Genomic DNA, 14087 nt, shown 5'->3' with positions numbered 1-14087 from the left:
TGGGTGGCCCGAGAGGGCCGACCACACAGTCATTGCACACTGGGGAGTGAGCAAACCATCCTTCCATGACCTGCGCCAAGAGCAGAGCAGCAACACCCACTCGCCCGCCCGCAAAGGAAGCATAAAATGATCGTAACTCACAGTTATTATAATTTTATATTTCCTTTACTTTGCACTGCTCAAAAGACACTGGTAAAATCACCTGAGACTGGCTGCAGCAGCAGGCAAGTCTGATTGTTTTTTTTGTTTGTTTTCTTTTAATCAGGGTCGTTTACAATAATTGCCCCTGCTTAAAGACAACTTTGCCTGTCCACCCTTACTCACGACACCTCCCTCGTCACCTCGCCACCCGACACAACGGCCGCACAGACATGCAGCGCTCGCTCAGAACAGCTGGTAAATGTATGGCGTAAAAGCGCCTGGAATTAGCGAATCTATGTGGGTTTTTTCCCGGAAGTATTGCTCCAGCACACATAGGGGTTTATTTACAAGCCCCTTGCGCCACCCGTACATTACTTTTCCCATGTTAAAAATGACGCAAAAGTGGCGCAAGGGGCCCCACAGTAATTCTATATTCCATCGGATAAACTCGTAATTGCACAGTACTGGAACAATTTAAACATGCGGAAACAGTACACCCACATGCTTTTTTTAGGGCTCACCCAGTACTTACTGCGCATCTCAGACACAGGGCCACAGTACACCTCTACATTGTGCATTTTTTATTTTTTTCCGTTCTAAATAAAGCCTGACACTTTGCAGAGGGAATAAAAGTCTTGCTGTAACTTTTCCTCGTCTGCGGTGCTTTCCTCCTGAGCGCAGGACTCTATTTCTCTGAGCTCCTTTTAGCACATTTGCGCCACAGATTCCTCTCAGGTATTTTTTCGCCTCTGGCACAGTTTGCTTTTTACTGTGGTCGCTCTTTCCTCTCTCCGGCGGTGCATTTCGTCTTCCTTTCATGAGTGGGTCGATTTATTTTTGATGGATCTGTTAGCGGCGTGCTAAACGCATCGTCTCTCTGATGACTGTTTTCATAAACCTTGCTTTTGGAATTCGACCTTCACCCCTCGCTTTGCTAGTGAGGAGATTTATGGGTTTTTACCGTACATGTAAGTGGGACTTTAGTAGTTGTTTCCCGTATCTAAGGATGGAATTGAGATTTCTCGCCTCGGCGTGGCATTAATACAACAGTGTGGGCAGGCCAACTCCACGACCTCTCATTCATAAGGAGGGGAGACAGGTTTCCACTCATGGTGGCCGGAATGCAGCTGGAAGCTGGCAAGGAGGCATGGTTACTAGGAATGTTTAGCCCTTAGTGAAGGTAGCCGAAAGAGGGCAGTGGAAACATAAGTTCTGTTTGTAACCACACCGCAGGTACAGCACAGGGCAAGCTTCCGCCCCAAAGCACATCAAAGCGCCTTAAAGCCTACATGAAATATAGACCTTCGGTAGAATGTTGGACGTCAAACTTGCTAAACTGGTCGAGCTCAGGAGAGTTGTGTGAAGTTGAGAAGCCTCAATCTTCCGATTTAAGATTTCTTTTAATTTAAAAAGTGAGAGTTTCAGGTACTTTTCTGCAACAAGTTCAGTTCAGTTCGTTTATTTATTTCGAAGGTTAAAAACCATCATGAAAATACACAATAACAACAATACATAATCTCAAATACAAAACTTTCTGAACGACATGACATTATTTAAAAAAAAAAAAGGCATCAGATTTAAAAAGGGATTTTTATGAGTAGTAGGACCAAAGTGCAAATGTGAATCAAGACCCCGTATAATCAGTTAGATGCCTCCCAGACCCACCAATTTCATCAGCCCCTTGTAATTCTCAATTTAAAAGCAATTTTAAGAAAACTTGTAATGGCACATAGAGTTCGCATTTCAGTGGCTCTTTGCAAAAACAGTAAGGCAGATTTGGCATGGATTATATTTGAGTCTTTCAAAACACCTACTAAGAATCTTTGACACAGTGTTTTATAAAAAGAGCACAATAATACAAAATGAAGGGTGTCCTGCGGAGACCTATTGTCGCACCCGCAGGCACCCTTCTGCTCAATTGTTTGAGTGAACCCAGATGGATAGGCTAAGATATGGTGCAACAAATTGAGCCTAAAACGAGTCATTAAAAACCTCTCGTGCTGGCTATGCATTAAAAAGAGGTACGGTTCCATGCCTGCTTGATTAGATACTAGCGAATAAGCAACTGTCGAGGTTTTAATAGAGTCCAGCTCCCTCCTCCTGCCATTATATTTATCCAGCAATTGCCCTTGTACTGAGTGTCTGGAATATATATCCACCAAGGAGGGGTCCAAGAATAGCCTTTGTTCATCTATTTCCCCCAGGGTATCCTTAACATATTTCAGCCAGGGGATTTGAAGGCATTTCTCTTTCGTCAGGCAATCCTGGATGATCTGTCTGGATAGTTCCGCGTTGGGGTTTGACCAAATTTTGATCCAGGCCAGTATAGGTCTGAGTCTAATCAGATCAGCTATATATGTGATTCCCAGCTCTTTGTGTATTATTGCTGCGGGGATGCTCGGCGGAAGTTTTAACAGTTTTTTTAGAAATTTATCTTCCTCACTTTGGATTAGTTCAGCATCTCTAAAGCCCCAAACTTCAGCTCCGTAGATGGTCTTTGAGATACTGACTGATCTATACAAAGTCAACACCTGCTCTGGGGACCAACGTCCCATTCGACGGGCAAAATTTAGTATAGCTCCATTAGCTGAGACAAGTCTCCTCGCCCTCTCCTCTATCAGAGGGGCGAACTTTAGCTTCTCGTCGAATAAAAGACCTAGATATGGAAATGTTTTGACACTGTCCAAGACATGATCCCCCAGTTTGAATACGAATTTCTTCTGTGGTTTCTTCCCTACTATCATGATGAAGGATTTTGTCATGTTGACGGAGAGGTCCAGTTTCCTCATAAAATCCGCGAAACCCTTGATTAAGAGCTGCAGGCCAACAGCCGTTCGCGCTAGGAGGACCGCGTCATCGGCGTACAAAAGTACTGGCAGATGACGCGTGCCCACCTTTGGGCAGTCAGTTCCCAGTGCTATCAGGTCACTTTCCAGGCCATTTATATAGAGGGAGAACAGGAATGGCGCCAAGATACACCCCTGCCTCACCCCGCCCGAGCACGGGAAGGGATCAGTGCTCACCCCCCCCGCACTGTAGCGGACCTTGGCAGTGGTGTTCCAGTGAAGCTCCCTCAAGATGTTAATAAGGTCCGGATCAATTCCCAAGTTGAACATGAGCGACCATAGTTTGGCTCTGTTGACATTGTCAAATGCCGCTGCTAAGTCCATGAACCCCATGTAAATGGTGCCATCAGACGCCTTGGTGTACTTGGCAGTAAGGAGGTATAGGTTGAGGCACTGGTCGCTAGTTGACCTGCCAGTTCTGAACCCATACTGGGTGTCCACCAAGATGTTGTGGGTGTCAGTCCATTCTAATAGGCGGTTGAGAAGTGCCCTCCCAAGTACTTTGGCAGAGACGTCAATAAGCGAGATAGGTCTGTAACACTGCGGGCTGTCCCTACAGCCTTTCTTGTAAATCGGGACAATCACCGCAGTGGACCATGATCTCGGCAGACCCGTTTTGATAGCTGCATTCAGTACTCTCGTTACCATTGGGGCCCATAGCTCTGTGTTGCTAAGAAATAGGTCGGGGGGGGGGGTCCCGTCCGGGCCCGGGGCTTTGTTTCGTGTTAGCCCTAGGATTGCTTTGAGGACTTCATCCAGGGATAATTCAAATTTTTCCGCCCTTGGCCCCCTCCATATTCCATCACCAATGTCTACCTCCTGTTGGTTGTACAAGGATTTAAAATGGGCAATCCATTGTTCAGGCAGAATATTTGAGCTGATGACTGGGGAGCTTAAATCGTGAAAACTTGGTCTGTTTATAATTTTCCAAAACTGGGCATAGTCCTTATTTTCGCCGGCCTCTCTTAAGTCTGCCCAAACTTCTTTTTGGAGGGTGCTTTTCCTGATCTTGACCTGGGTTTTATAGTTCTGTCTACAACGAGTGATTTCGACCTTGTCCCTTGGGGTCTTTTTTAAGCTCTGTCTCTTAGCGCTTTAGAACAGTTAGAGTCAAACCATCTTGGCGTGGATAGCTGTTTTACGGGCTTCTTGGTTATCAGGAGTTTCTCTACAATTTTAGTTAAAGATTCGAACGCCTCTACAACTCCTCTGCCCTCTATTGTATGATCTAGACAGGTCTCTATGTGGGCTTTCCCTTCATCCACTAATTTGACATAAAATTGTTGGGGGTTAATCACTGACCACCTTAGGTGTCTCCCTTGGTCTGTTGGTTGGATTTCTGTTTGATGGATCACCCCTAGGTCTTTTCTAATGAAATCGTTCCCTTTAATTTCTATTAGAATGGGATTGTGGTCACTGAAGGGACTCCACACTGTTCTGGTGTTTAGGATCTTTTCCCTAGCACAAGCGGATATCATGACGTAATCTATTATGGACCCCCCACCTTTACCCTTAAATGTCGGTATTGGGGATTCACCTGCCTTAAGTGCGGTTAGATCCATGACCTGAGTGAGGGCAAAGTTGTCTAATAATTTCATCAGAATAGTACCCTCTTTAGTGTGTGAAAAATGGGGGCCCTTTTCTAAAGGACAAGCTGACCAATCGGGAGTTAAAGGAAGTAGTTTGGGGCATAGGTGGCAATTGAAATCCCCCATTAACAGGACAGTTGGTTCTGGCCCCTTCCTCCTTTGATCTAGTTCCTCATTTAGACAGTTTTCCAACTGCGCTATGATTGGGAAATTCCCCTCCACCGGCCCGGAGTTATAGAAATTCACAAACAGTAGACTCTCCCCCAGATGTGAAAGTCTAACTGCTTGTATATTATCTGATGGGCAATCAGTGTATGACCAGGAACCTTTCAGGTCTAAGTCCACGTATAGTACTAGACCTCCTTTTGCTCTACCCGAATTTGTACCTTGTGCAGGTTTAAAGAAAGACTTGTAACCCTCCAGTTGACATGTGCCCGGATCCCTCGCCCAAGTTTCTTGGAGCGCTATCAGATGAAATCGCTTTATGAATTCTACCCATTCCCTGCTTTTTAATTTGGCTTCCAGCCCTGCAATATTCCAAGATAAGATGGTCAAACCCTCCCTCTTCTCTTTGCCTCTTGTCATGTGGGTTTCAGTTACTCTATCCTCCCCATCTGTTAATGAGTCTATTTTGGTTATTTTCTTTTCCCCCTGGCCCAGGGGTGAGTCTAGTCTCCCGGTTAGTATACTCTCCTCGCTCCCACGTTCACCCCCTATTTCTGGGCCTGGATGACTACAAATGGTCAAACTTCCTGCGATGTTATTTTCTGTGGGTGTAAGTCAATCGTTATCCTCTAGTGATTGAAATGGGGCAAATCTATTTCTCCATTGAGAGAAATCCCGCTGGGAGTAGGGCTGTTCGGGGTGGCTTGCTAGTCTGGGTCTATATGGGCGCTGTGGTCTACCCATCGTCCACCCTCCCTCATCACCCACACGATTGTTGTTCCGGGTCCTTGGGTAAAAATACCCAAGTGGGAGTGCGCAGATCGTGCTGGTTTGATTCCTATTTGCACTCTTCAGGATGTACTCTACCAGACTAGTGTCCGTAAACTTTGCGACTATGCAGTCTCCTCTAATATCTTTGTTTCTTCCCCTGACCCAGTTTGCCCTTCTTACGCTTGCTATCTCTCCTCGTTCCCCGTTATTTAAACGCATCATCTCTCTGATGACTGTTTTCATAAACCTTGCTTTTGGAATTCGACCTTCCCCCTCGCTTTGCTAGTGAGGAGATTTATGGGTTTTTACCGTCCATGTAAGTGGGACTTTTAGTAGTTGTTTCCAGTATCTAAGGATGGAATTGAGATTTCTCGCATCGGCGTGGCATTAATACTACAGTGTGGGCAGGCCAACTCCACGACCTCTCATTTATAAGGAGGGGAGACAGATTTCTACTCATGGTGGCCAGATGGAATGCAGCTGGAAGCTGGCAAGGAGGCATGGTTCGTGGGAATTTTTAGACCTTAGTGAAGGTAGCCGAAAGAGGGCAGTGGAAACATAAGTTCTGTTTGTAACCACACCGCAGGTACAGCACAGGGCAAGCTTCCGCCCCAAAGCACATCAAAGCGCCTTAAAGCCTTCATGAAATATAGACCTTCTGTAGAATGTTGGAGGTCAAACTTGCTAAACTGGTCGAGCTCAGGAGGGTTGTGTGACGTTGAGAGGTCCCAATCTTCCAATTTAACTTTTCTTTTAATTTAAAAAGTGAGAGTTTCAGGTATAGCTTGATGAATTTGTCTGCAACAAGCAAGGGATGGATGGAATCGTTATTTAATCTCAGTCAACGGTGATGGCCCAGGGCCACATTCCAGTTCATCGTTTTTCGCCCACCATGCCACTCTAGACAAAGGCCAATCAGTGCAGACCCTGCTCCTCATGGAACAGTCTATCTCCAACTGCCAGGCAAGGCCCCTTTCAGAAGGCACCACAAATGAAATGAAATGCCAGCATTTGTAAAGCGCACAGCTACCTCCGGAGAGGTATCCCGGCGCTGGGAGCCGTCGGGAAGATTAAGCAAGCTATTGCCTAGAGTCACATGGTGCTCGGCTAAGCTGCTGCCAGCGATCGAACCGTGAACCACGAGGTCCGGAGTCAGGCATCCTGGCCGCTGCGCCACACCCCTTCCACAAAAAAAACCCAGACCAGTTTCACCTTAGTTGGGGCTTTTAAAAAACACAATGGACTGGATGTGACTCGAAAAAATACCAGTGGCTGAGAATGATTCAAGCTTTCGAACAATCACCTTGATGCTGTTGCAGTTGAGTCCCGAAATGCATCAAGTACGCCCAGACGCTCACTGTGCGGCCAAATGGAAGCTGCACCAGTGGCATAGCTGGGGGTGGCGGTCTTTCTCAAGCGGCACTGTTTTCGAGGGCAGCGGGAGTCGTGTCTCTCGACGACCACCATCTCCCTAGAGCCGAGAACAAGTCGTCCGTTGGCCACCATCCCCCTCCCCTGGAAGAAGTCCTCTGTCGGCCAACAACCGCTCTTACCTGCATCCGGCGTCAAACTTAGGGGCCTCCCCGGGTGGCAGTAAATCTAGCTGCACCACTGAGCTGCACCCTACTGATGAGCAACAGGCAGTGTGAAACAGCTTTGGGATTGCAAATGGTCCCTTCTGGAGGGGGCCTCGCCTGGCAGTTGAAAACTGACGGTTCCCACAGGAAGCTGGCTAAGAACTGATTTGCATAAGAAGGGCCTTTGTCTAGAGTGGCAGGGTGGGGGGAAAACGATAGAGCTGAATGCGGCCCGAGCTGAGATTAATTCAAGCATTCCATCCATCAACTTGTGGTTGTTGCAGGTAATTAATTTGGCAACATCAATAAAGTAGGAGTGTATTAATGAATATTGTAATTTCTGACTTCCTCCAACTACATGAGCATAATTAATTCTTGCCCACCTCTAATGGAAGGAACTGCTGGAGTCTTCACTGTAGTGGCCAATGGGTAGGTTTCCATGGAGTAAAGCTACCTGAAAAAATGTGAATACACACTAACTTACAGTTTTTTGTACACTGTACTAGTATATTTTTTGTTTTCATAAGTAAAATCCAGCCAAAAATGATGGCAAAATGTGAAACAAGCATTCGAAAAGCCAGTAGATATTGACTTTTGACAAAAAAAAGAAAACAATGTACACAAGGGAGACAGGTGGATAACACGCACTTAAGTAGCACCTGAAAAGGGAGCAGAGGAAGGACATAAGTAATCGGTACCTGCTCCAGTGAAGGGAAAAACACCAGAAGTGGAAAGAAAGCCTTCGAAACCTGATGAATAGGAAGCAAGCAAATGGGTGGGAGCTAAGCCCACAGTAAGCTAACAATATATCTTGCCACAGGCAGTGGTGCACTGTCTTAGGCAAGACCTAAAAATATAATTATATCAGTGTGAAACTTAAAAATAAACATGAAAACAGCCCAGTGGTGCCAGGCAAAGGATGAGGGCTGAGGGAGTGGGTAGAGGAAGGAGGGGTAACACAGAAAACAAAGGAGTGACAACAGTGGGGCAAGAGAAGAAATATACAATGGAGAGAACAACACAAACCATGTCGATCAGGGGAGTTTAGTGAGGTAGAAGAACATGAGAAAGAGAGCAAGCAGCACATGAAGGGGAAACATGCACGAGGGACAGTGGCACAGAGTGCGAGGGGTGGTTATTTGGCATGGGAGAAACACATGCGGGAAACATCTTTAAAACATATTCAACCTAATGGTGTGCTTAACCAAAAAGAAAAAAAGAATTTCACTAAAAGTGAGTAGTGGAAAGATACAAGTCAGCCAATCAAAAAGATGGTAAAGAGGCTATTTGGCATGGGAGAAAGAGGGAAAGATCTTTAAAACATATTCAACCTAATGGTGTGCTTAACCAAAAAGAAAAAAAGAAGTTCACTAAAAGTGAGTAGTGGAAAGATACAAGTCATCCAATCAAAAGGATGGTAAAGAGGCTATGCTCCAGGGGAGGCACAGACACAAGAAGAGGAAGGCAAACTATAGAATAAGAAGTAAGAAAATGAGAGACATTAAATCCAACCAATGGAAAACTAACTGTAAGTTCACAATGAGTCGGGCTCTAAATTCACAATAGTCTTTCACAACCAAATGGCTTGTGCTGTGTAATAAGCGAGACCTAAAAGCTTCAAAATCCTCTTGCAGGAACAGTACAGAAGTGAATTTTGAGCCAATCAGGGGCCCTGGCAAATTCAACTATCCTTATTGGTTGAAAAGGGTGCCCAGTCAGAATTGGTGAAAAAGAAAGGTTCTCTCCTCTGCTTTACTCTGAAGGGGGAAACAGCCTTTACCACACAGTCATTACAATGTAATGCCTTTACCAATCATCAATTACAATGCAATGCCATTACCACACATTCACTTTGCCATGCATGTTTTTACCAGGCATATGCCTTTAACATGCATGCCTTTACAACAAAATGGTTAATATATATAGTCAGTGTGTGTATATCTACATACACTGGAAAAGACAAAAGTTAAAGTAACATTATAGTTAGGTATGATAAAATTATCTTTTTTTCTTTTTTTTAAACCTTAGAAATTCATTGAAAAAAAACCAAAGGTTAAAGTAACATTGAGTTAGGTGAATTTGTCAGTGACAACATTAACGTTTTGAACTAAAAAAAACACAGGAATTCATCAGTTATGGTTAGAATCACTAACTATAACTTGCATAGCCGCCATTCATTCGTATGACCCTCACATATGACATAATTCATGACATGTTCTATACCTCATTTATGACACCGCTCATGACATCTCAAATCACATCATTGATGACATCACTGATGACATCATCCAATGCTAATTTGTTTTATAGTTTATATAGTAACTGGTAACTACCATATTGCCTTTCTACCTAATGTTGTACAGCCTGTGTCCAGTTAATCAGTATAATTGTTTACAAAAAGCATGTGCTCCTAATGCACCATAGTTCTGTAGATATATTCTACACATTATAAATCTTTGTACTGAAGAGTAACTCTGTGTGCAGGTGACATTTGATTTGTGTTCTTCATGTTCCAAACACATTCTTGGGAACTGCATAAAAGATTTCCAACAGGGCAAAGATTCTCTGTACTACATACTAACAATTGTAAGCAACATATAGTTATTAAACAGAATCGTCTCAGCATGACAATTTGTACTCAACATAGAAGACTGTGTGCACCAGGTACGAACCTATGTGTAGGTTCAGTGACGGTCAAGTGTTTCATTAAGGTAAAGACTGTCCGTAGTAGGGGATTAATTATGTAACAGGGCTTCAGTATCTGGAGGAACTTGTTTGTCCCTGAACAGCCATATACAGATTGAACACCATGTGCAGGATAGGTTACACTTCCATCTGTGGTTCATAGTCAATATGAATTCAGCTATCCACGAAGTATATGGTGTACGTCAATGTTGCAAAAACACCTGTTTGCTTTTCCTATGGGGGTTGTATGTATGATAGCAGTTAAGACGCTTCATATTATTCTGAGCTATTTAGCATTTTCTTTCATAGCTATAAAGGCATACCTGTTAACAGAGAAATGCATATAAAATGTCATCTGCGATGCCATCAGTGACGTCATCAATGATGCCATTTGAGATGTCATCATTGATGTCATAGAACATGTAATGAGTGCTGTCATAAGTAAGGTCACAAGCAGTGCATGGCTGGAGGCAACTTATAGTTAGCGCTGCTAACTAAAACTGGTGAATTTCTGTGCTTTTTCTTGTTCAAATCGTCACTGCTGCCGCTGACAAATTCATCTAACTATAACGTTACTTTAACTTTTGTTTTTTTTCAGTGAATTCCTAAGGTTTTAAAAAAAATGAAAACAGATATTTTTTATCACACTTAACTATAACGTTACTTTAGCCTATGTTTTTTCAATGAATTTCTAGTTTTTTTTAAACATAAAGTAATACTTAATTACCATACGTAAATGCAACCCACCTTTGCACATGGCCATGACCCATGCGTGGTGGGGGGCTGGATGCAGGGCCTGGCCTGTGACTAGGTCCTGCAACCAACCCCACCTCCATACAGACAAACCCATGCTGTGCACGGCCATTGGCTGTCCGTAGTGGGGAGTTGGCCACAGGGCTGACTCTGGGGACCATATCCCCCAGGAGCATTAATTTTTATACAAAGGGGAGGGGCCCGCATGGCACCACTCCACGAGCCTCTTTAGGTCCTGGGGACCCCATCTCCAGGCATGTATATATAAGTTAAAAGGGGAGGGGGCCGAAGGCCCTGTTTTTTTCTTTAGGGGTGTGGGCGGGAAGCCCCCTCCCAAAGCTAATATTGGCCCCAGGGACCCTATCCCCTGGAGACACTGATTTAAATAAAAGGGAGGCAGTGCATGGGGCCCCCCTCCCTGGGCTGATTTTACCACTTCCCCCAGGGCCCAGTGCATTTTTCAGTGGGGCACAAGGTTTCCCTCCTGGGCCACCTTCAGCCCTTGTACCCCATCTCAAAGGGCCTGCATTAATAAATGTGGGTGCCCTGATGCTCACCCAGGGCACCCATCATACTGTCTTTGGAGGCTGTGGGCTGAGCCGCAAAGCCCCTGTGGCCCCAGCCGACTCTCCCTCGCTTTGCTCCCAACCACACGGAGCAGCTCCTAATGCTGCTCCCTCCAGGCTGGAGCAAAATTTGATCTGTTTCCCTTCCCGCATCACTGCGGGCAGGGAAACAGATCAAAAGTCTGCTCCCAGGGGGATGGAGCATTTTGAAGTTTCCACCCTATGGGAGCAGAGTTGGGCCCTCATTTATGGCATATTAGGCGTGGGGCAGTGCAGCAAGGCACCTTGCTGCGCTGCCCTATGCCAAAGTGAAATAGCAGGAATGCATAGTATGTATACAATAAAGTGCATTCCTACCCCTTCTCCCTGCGCTGGTTTGTTTCGACAGCCTAGCGCCAAAGTTGGCACCCTTGCACCATAGTGCATGGGTGCTTCCGTTGCATGCAGGATTGTTTTCGTGCAGGAAGGGGCACCTTCCTGCACAAAAACAATCCTAAGAGGCATTTTCCTTTTTCTATGTGTGCTGAAGAAAGAAAGAGGAAAAAATGAGAAGAAATAAAGATATTTCTCCTCGTTATGCCTCACCTCGGGAGGTATATGGATTTGGCGCTCCCTCAGTCTTACATGATTTTGTAAATCTGGGGCAGCATTAAAATCCATAAAATCCACTGCCACACCCATGGAATGCCTCCCGGGCGCAGAGTAAAGCGACACAGTGATTTGTACTATGTTGCCTTACTCAAGATTTATGAGGCCCTCAGAGCCACACAGGATGGCTTTGCATAGCTTCATAAAACTGAAAGAGAGCCCTGTGAAACATATATAACTATACATGGTGCAAAAGTGACGCAGGGCTCTCATAAATAAGCCCCTTGATGTTTGCTCCTGCTAGCAGGAGATTTGAAAATGCTCTCACCAAGTAAGAAAAAATACAGGTTATAAACCACAATGTCCCAAGGGTGGAATTCCCAGGACATAGCATCTGAGCCGGCCACCGGGGACGGGGTCCCTGGGGCCATTAATGGCCGTGCAGTCCCCCCTCCCATATAAGCTAATTTCGAGAACCCTCTAAAGGCCCCGCAGACCCCATTCTCCAGAGCTGCTAACCTTTTTTAAAAGGGGGGTGCAAAGCCCCTATCCCTGAGCCATTAAGGGCCCCAGGATTTCCATCGCCCTGTGCCAGCTTACTCTCTATGTCCCAGGGAACCCCCTCCAAACCCCCGCCCGCCCCCTGGGCCATAGAGCGTTTTCCCTGCCTGCACTGGTGCAGGCAGGGAACCCTTTGTTTGCTCCCCCTTGGCTGGAGCATTTTCAAAACTCCCACCACACAGAAGGAAACACAGAGCCTGCTCCCGGCCGGAGGGAGCTTTGAAAATGCGCCCGCCAGCAGGGAGCAGATTTTTTTATCTGTTTCCCTACCCGCACTGATCAGGGCAGGGAAATAGATCAAAATATTGCTCCCGCTGCATTCAGGCATAATGCTCCCCTCTCGGCTCCCAACTACTGTATTGGGTTGCCCTCAGCGGGCACCATGGCACTCACCTTTAATGATGTGGGCCCCAGAGGATGAAGTTCCCAATGCCAGACAACCTCAGGGATGCTGGCTGTGTGCCCTTTCTGTTAAGTAGTGGCCCTGGAGGATGGGGTCTCAGAGCCTTACAAGGCTCGGGGAGTGGGTGGCATGTCTCCCTACTTCCCCTTTAATTAAAGAAACAACACTGGAAGATGGGGTCAGCAGGGCCTAATATGGCATGGGGAGGGGGGCTGTGCCCCCCTCCCCTTTAATTAAAAGAAACTGCACTGGGGGAATGGGGTCCCCAGGGCCTAATAAAGCTAGGGAGGGGGCCAAGTGGCTCTTCCCCTTCAAAATAGATATGACCCTGCGGGATGGGGTCCCCAATGCTAGAAATTCACTGAAAATAGCAAAGATTAAAGTAACATTATAGCTAGGTAAATATGTCAGTGATAACACTAACATTTTGACCTAAAAAACACAGAAATTCCCGAGTTATCATTAGCAGAGCTAAGTATACCCTGCGCCCCACCATGCGCTGCTTATAACCTCACATATTGCATCACTCATGACATGTTCTATGACATTTATGACATAATTGATGACATCTCAAATGACATCACTGATGACATTATCCAGGTTTCTTGTATACACATTGCTCTGTAAACTGATATTGCATTAGAGGTAGACCTATGAAAGTAAGTGTAAAATAGCTCAGAATAATATGAAGCATTATTTCTATTAACATACATACAACTCCTATAGGTAAAGCATGCTTGTGTTATGTGCAACATTGTCCCTAAACCTACACTTCATGGGTAGCTGAGTCCTGTTGGAAATCCTGTGTTTGAGAACAGCACTTTTAGAAAGTTGCTGTTCTCTTGTCTGACCCTTCTGCGTGCCTTGGCCTGTTTGTGTATTGACTGTCTGGTTTGAGAGTGACAGGGGCTGGGGATTCCCCAGGAGGCTGGCTGAGTCAGCCCTAGGCTGAATGACTGCATTTGCAACTTGAGTGGTGGGAGGAGTTAGCACCTTGGCCTGAATAGGGCTGCCTGCCACAATGCTGGTTCCACCTCCTGCTGGGTGTCTGACGACCCTGCCCCTCACTCGGAAAGGAAAGGGGAAGCCAGGAAAAAAAGTACTCAAGGAACACCCAGAACTGGTTCAGACCGGGCTTAGGGCCCACATGCACAAAGAGAACAAAGACTTTAAGGGGTATAAGTACAGGACCCCTGACAACAGAAAATTAGATCATCCTGGAATCAAGATGGAACCTCTGCCAAGGAGAAAGCTGAATCTGAAGAAGGAAGACTGTCCTGCCTGTTGCTTTGCTGGACTGACCTGTTGCTTTGCTGCCAAGGAGAGGGGAGGGACTTTGCTGTTGTGCTGTGTCCCCTGTTTTGAAGGAATCTCCAAGGGCCTGAGAAGAGCTGGCTCCCTGTTCTGAAGTCCCAAGAACAAAAGGACTTCACCCCCAACTT

The sequence above is a fragment of the Lissotriton vulgaris genome, chromosome 5 (genome assembly GCF_964263255.1).
Source record: "Lissotriton vulgaris chromosome 5, aLisVul1.2, whole genome shotgun sequence".
Taxonomy (NCBI): Eukaryota; Metazoa; Chordata; class Amphibia; order Caudata; family Salamandridae; genus Lissotriton; species Lissotriton vulgaris.
Note: the sequence above shows the minus strand (reverse complement) of the source record.